Here is a 6846-nt window from a genome sequence, read left to right on the forward strand (position 1 = left end):
ATATATATATATATATATATGTATGTATGTATGTATGTATGTATGTATGTATAATGTTGTCCTTTAATTTTGAGTTAACGAGAAATTAGCCTTCATAATTTATTTTAATTATTTTTTTATATGATCATCACAATCCAGTGACTCGGATTGTAAATTTAACGGGTTAACCTGGTTTGATTCAATATGTCATCGTTTTAGTATTTAAAAATAAATTCCATCCAATATATCATTATATCAAATGTCATATTTCATACCATAAACATGGTTACTTAAAGACTACTCTTATGTTTGTTGAAGAAGATAGTATTGACAATTATCAATAAGATTCCTAAATACACTTCATGTTTGGACTTAAAGAAGAAACAGTATTATTTGTGACAAATACCATATAAACTATAAAATATCTCTACACCTTGTGAGTAGAGGTTATCGAACCATTATAACATTTTATTTGTCAATTATTTCTTCAATTGTTTATTGATATTGATCTACCTTGAAAAATATCATTAAATGGATTTCATGTCCTCCTCTTGTAAAAAAATATAAAACCATGCCATCCTTATCCTACTCTAGGAGAATTAGATAAATTAAAGCAAAACTTAAGCAAATCAATAATTAAAACTTGACCTTTAAATCTCAAATGCTTATAAAAAACTACTAGGTTCATTTACCCATTTAAGTATAACTGGCTCGCATATAAGTTGTAATAAAAAAATATGTCTCCAATAAAACCAAATAAGAATAGAGAATACCTTAAGTTAAATTACACATAGGTGTTGTGATTTTAAAATTCTAAATTGTTATCTTAGTGTCCTACTTATTTTTCTATGAAAAAATAGAATTCTAGTCTCATATATTGCTTTTATATTTATGATTAGTTGAGTAAAAACTCCAATATTTATTGTGCTTCAATAAGACTATAGGGGCTAAGGTTAAGGTTGGCTAGTTTGGTGTTTAAAGAACAAATACCCTTATCACCTTGATGAAAAGACCCAACTCCTATACTTTTACTTGCGAGATGAGAAGATTTAGGTCCACAATTTCCATTAGCAAAGGTACTAATTATAGTCTTTTTCAAACAAAAAATTGTCAATCTAGCTAGAAATTTAAAACCAAACAAAAAATCAAGAAAACAAAAAGTAAGATTCCTCGCTTATCTTCACACAAAAAAAATTCACTCATAGATAATCTGAAAGAAAGAAGGACATGATGTTAAAGAAGAGGGGGTACTAGCTATTATAGTAATGATTATGACAACAATCATTATCATGATAAAATAATTCTAAAACAACTATATAAAATAGTGAACATGTGGATCCAAATTCCCAACACAACTATTATTATCATGGAAGACCAAGATTCTCTATAATAGCCATGTGCAAAATAAAATTCTTGATATAACCACATGCTTTTACTCCTATAGCTGTCGAGCATTAATGCTATAATATAATTAGCATCCACATGTTAATAGTCCATTCACATCCGCTATTAATATTTAAATATATCATGCTTTGTTTGATGTATTTATTCCCTGCATTTAAATTTAAATTTATGATAATGTAATTTTTTTAAAAATATAATTGTTGAAAATTTACTTGGAGGTAAATAATAATATAATACTGAACAAAACTCAATTTAGTCCCATCAAGATTAGATGAATCGAGACCTAACCAAGCCTTTAAAAATTTAATTTTTACTCGACTACTATTTTTTCTCTCTTTTATTTTTATCACTCATCTCTTATATTTATAAGCTACAGTATCAAGTTGTACAAGCTACAACTTCATTTGTACTTCAACTAGAATTACTACCTTTCAAGGTGAGCTATAGGTGACATGGGTGGCTCTCCTATGGGATAAGATGTTATGCAGTAGAATTGTTACATTACTATGGAAGTAGTTTCAAATTTTTTGTAATTCTCAAGTTTAGAGGGAAAACAAAGTTTATTTTTTTAATCTCCAACACATGAAAAATACATGTCTCTATCCACTTCTCGTACACGATATCCTCGTGAAAAACCCTAAACTAACCATGAGAATGACTTAAAAAAAACACCTTACCAACGTAGCAGAACTTGGACCGTCTGGCTCTCTCTGGATTGTAGTTGGTCCCTTGAAGCGATGAACCGCTGAACATTTGCGTCTCTTTAAACAGTGCAGGCCTAGCTATACTTACCGTGCTTGAAATCAGCATTTAATGGACCCAACTATCTGGGCCCGTGTAGATTTTACACTATGATTCCGGAGGCCCATAGGAAAGGAAATGGCGGCCTAAGCCTTTACATTTGTTTGGATCACAACGGTGGCACTTTTTCCTTGCAGGGGTAGCCCAGAAGGGTGGAAAACGGACATCATCTTGCTCGAGATTGCTCTGAAAAGAGTCAGATATCATACATATGAAAAAGCTAATGCGAAGTGGTCTAACCGAGTTGAGTTGATGAAGAAACTCTTAAATAGGCGTCGTGTTGGTTGCTGGTTGACTGCTAAAAATCTCACGTTAGAGCATCATAAGGGAGATGTTAAATGGAAGGTCAAACATAAATAATAATAATAATAACTTATTTTACATGTTTCAAGAGAAGAACCGAACAAAATGCTACTTTACAATTCCTCTTGCAAATATGTTATCCCTCTTATAGAAATATTAAAATATTATTTATTATAATAATATTTTTTTTAAAAAAAAATCTATATTTTCTTATAGTATTAAAATATTATTTATTATAATATTATTTTATTATTTTTTTTAATCTATATTTTCTTATATTTTATAAAATTATTTTAGTTTTATGATCCATGTCATGAATTTAACAAATTAATCCAAGTTAATTCTAATTATTTTTAGTTTTATATTATTTAATATTAAATTAATTGTAAATTATTTAAGTTATTTTTAAATTTATAAAATCAACCCATTCATGTTAAATTATATTAAGATATAGTTAGTTTTTCTAAATAATTATTTTTTCTTTTATCGATCACAATTTTTTCATATTAAATGGTTGGGATGTCGAGTGTTTTTTATTTTCGTTTTTTTGGTGTTAAGAATCAACCCCTTTATTCTTTTAATTTATTTCCACCGTCTCTTACGGCTTGTTTGTTGGGGTGTTAAATCTATAATTAAATAAATTTTTAATAATTTTTAAGTTAATAATATTTAAAAAATAAATTTAAAATTTTATTAATTAAATTAAACTCCATAAAGTTTTCATTCTTATTTTTTTATTAATATAAATATTCAAAATAATTTATGTATATCTCCACTAATTTTATAAGTTTTTAAATTAATAATATATAAATTTTTAATAATTTTAAATTTATAAAATTTAAACCAATAATTTATAAATAATAAATTTATAATTTAACTAATTAAACTATACTTCTCAACCAGATTTCCACACTCTTCGACGTGCAAGGTCACCATCACTTGTTGGACAATAGTATATCATGTATTTCAAATAATAATATATCAACTTTATATCATACACCGTGTGATATTTGACATGAAGATATCACATACATGATGAACACCGACATGTTGATTTTGCATTTCTCAGTTAAAATCTTTTTATTATTTATTGAATAAATTTCAGTTTACGAGCGAAGGTTTCATAGTTAATATTTTTATAAGGCTTAGTATAATCACATGTGTTATAAAAAAAAAATAGCAGATTATCGGTGAAAAAGATAGAAGATGATTAAAATAGGAGTGACAGAGAGTGGGGAGGAGGAAAATATTCTGAGTTCTTTTTCAGGTTAGACTAAATGGAAAGGAGAAGTTTAGAGGCTGAAAATATCCTTCAATTTTACAGGCTACCCTCCAAAAACACTGGGTTGGAGATTGTTATTATCCCTTTAACAATCCTACACCAAAGCATATAATTAACCGTGAAGTACTCCACGAGTGAACGCATACGCGCACAAAGATGAAGTAGATTTAAAATATAATTAGTGGAAGTAATATTATAGGATGATTCATTGAGGGCAATAGCAAGAAAACAACTCCTTTTTTGGATCTTCTAAAAAAGAATCGGAGTTAGGGGTTTGTCCCCTTTCTTTGTATCTAGATTCAAGCTTTACTAAATATGTTTGTCATTTCTATAATGTCTTATTTGTTCATTAGACTTGCTGGATGTTCAGTGAGTCGTGAGAATTAGTCGTGGTGCGTGTAAACTGGCCCGGACACCCCACACAAAAAAAAATAATAATTAATTATGGGTCCACGCCTCACTGTATGTTCATATTTCTCGATGAAGAAATCGCAAATTATACATCTTTTAAATAGATTAAAAATTAAATAAATAACTTGAGTTATAGCCATAATTATCTTTACTAAATTTGTTTTAATTAGATAATAATAATAATAATAAATTAATTAAAATTAAAATTAAAATATCACAATAATCTAAAAAACTATTTAAAAAACATGTAATTGAATAAAAAAAATAAAATTGGTATTGAATCAATGAATTAACTAATAAAGAGCTGGCCAACTTGTGTTTGATTCATAAAACCTGTACCACAAATCATAGAATTGAGTTAGCTCAGTATTCAGTATAAAATAAGTTTAAGAAAATTATAAAGATTCTTTTATTTTTAAAAAATAATATTAAATAAAAAAATTAATAAAAAAAAAGTCATACTATATCAATTTTTTAAATTTATAATTCAAATTATTAAATATATAAAAATAATAAAATTTAATTTTTAATAAATTTAATACTCAATAATTAATTATCATTATTATCATTATTATTATTATTATTATTATTACAGTTGTTATTGTTGGTCTTATTAGTAATAAATAATATCATGTTACTGTTCTTGTTATTCTACACTATTACAATTTAATCACGTCTTCATTGGCCCTTTTCCAATCATATTTAAACCATGCTGTATTATCCATTGATCATACACTATTTATCAATTATTAAGTCTCCCCTTCAACATTACACTCGTCATTCCATATTCTTAATTTCCTACATCCTTTTCATTGCAAGTGATGGGCTTCTCCTTACTCCATGGATGAACTAACATCGCATCACCGTGTATTCATTTATCCATTTCAATAATCACAGTTCCGCGCTGTGATTCAATTATAGATTCACTAATCCACTTCAATAGATATAAATCCTGTTTTGATTCATTGGTACACTGGACATGATTTAACACCCATTAGCGGTGCTTTAATTTCCTTTTTTGTTTTTTTGTTTTTTTTTGCGTATGGAGTCATTATTTCACTCTAGTAACTGTGGATGGTGCTTAAGATGACTATATTCACTAAATCAATTTAATACTCGTTACTCATGCTTTAATTTCCTGTTTTACCCATGCCTCGCCTCTCATTTTCTCCCCATCAACATCACCCAGCCACCAGCAACGACCCGATCCAGCTGCCACCATCCACGGTTCTCTCCCACTTTCAGCCGAGGAACGCTTCTCTCTTACAGCCACCATGCACGGATGCAATCTTTTTTACAATAAAAAATAATCGAATGGAACCCAGACACCAGGAGCCAGTGTGTGCCGGTCTGGATCCTGGCGACATAACCCGAGATTCACTACTGGATTCTCATCTCCCACCCACAAACCCTAATTGGTCAACTAACTTAACCAATACCTTCGGCGATTCTATCATGGGAAAATCTTAAATCCAGCTCATAAGATCTCGCATTCCTTCAGAGCGTGGGAACCACAGCTGCTCGTAAGCAGACAGATCAATAATTCTTGAAAGAATGCACCTGCAAATCTGGATCCAAAAACTGATAACCGTTCCGCTAAAAATCCGTGCAGTGTCCTGCAAGAAATGGATACGTGACGTGTATTTCTTGATCTGCTGCATTTACACAATCCACAGATCAACTGTAAGTCTTCTTCCTGGGGGATTCAATCGAATTCCAACTTGGAAGATTTAGTATTGATCTTTTTTACTTCCTTTTCAAAAGTCATTTTTAATTTCAATCACAGGTCAAAAATTGTAAATTATAAAATGAAGCTTTATTTTTCATGTATTGTAATAATTTAGATCATGATTTACAATCACAAAACATCAAAAACCATTATTAATATTGTGATTTTAAAAGGAGAAATTTCATTAGAAATAACTTGGACCGTAAGGGATTTTATGAATTTTGTCATGCACATGGTAACGATAAAATATAAATTAGAACAATGTTTGTTTGTTGAAAATTATTTTTTTTGAAAAGTGATTTTAATGGAAATTGAATTAAATTATTTTTTAATATTTAATAACATCATAAAAAATAAATTAAAAAAAATACTTTTTAGTATTAAGTTATATGTTAAGTTTTTTATAAACAATAAAAAATAAATTGATATGAATATTAAACTAATTTCAAAGACCAAAGTGACATGTATTGAATTTGCTTTCTAGTCCGCGCATGGCATATAACAACGATACATATCTTTATTGATTCATTTAATTTTTTTCTCTCAGTCAATAACTCGAAACTCTTTTCTTTCCTCGTATTTTTTAAATATTTATGTTAACAACTTGTATTTATTCTACTAAATGGTTATAAAATCTACGTTTGATGCTGAATTAAGGTCTATCCAAACTATAAAGTAGTATTTTTTAATTTAAAATGATTTTGTTTGCATAAAAAACTAAAAATGAAAATAATACTGATTTGATAAGAATAAATATTCAAACTAAAACTCAGGGTTGATTCACTGCAATCAACAGGAGGCAACTAGATTAATCCACCGGATCTGCAGAGTTTCATGTCCTCTCTATTCAAAGTCAACAAATCGATGAAAGTTCTCATCCATTAAAAGCGTAGTGAACAATATTCCCAGCGCGGGGAGTTCAACTGCGCGTGGGTCA

This window comes from Populus euphratica, unplaced genomic scaffold, assembly GCF_000495115.2.
Source record: "Populus euphratica unplaced genomic scaffold, PopEup_1.0 scaffold6.1, whole genome shotgun sequence".
Lineage (NCBI taxonomy): Eukaryota > Viridiplantae > Streptophyta > Magnoliopsida > Malpighiales > Salicaceae > Populus > Populus euphratica.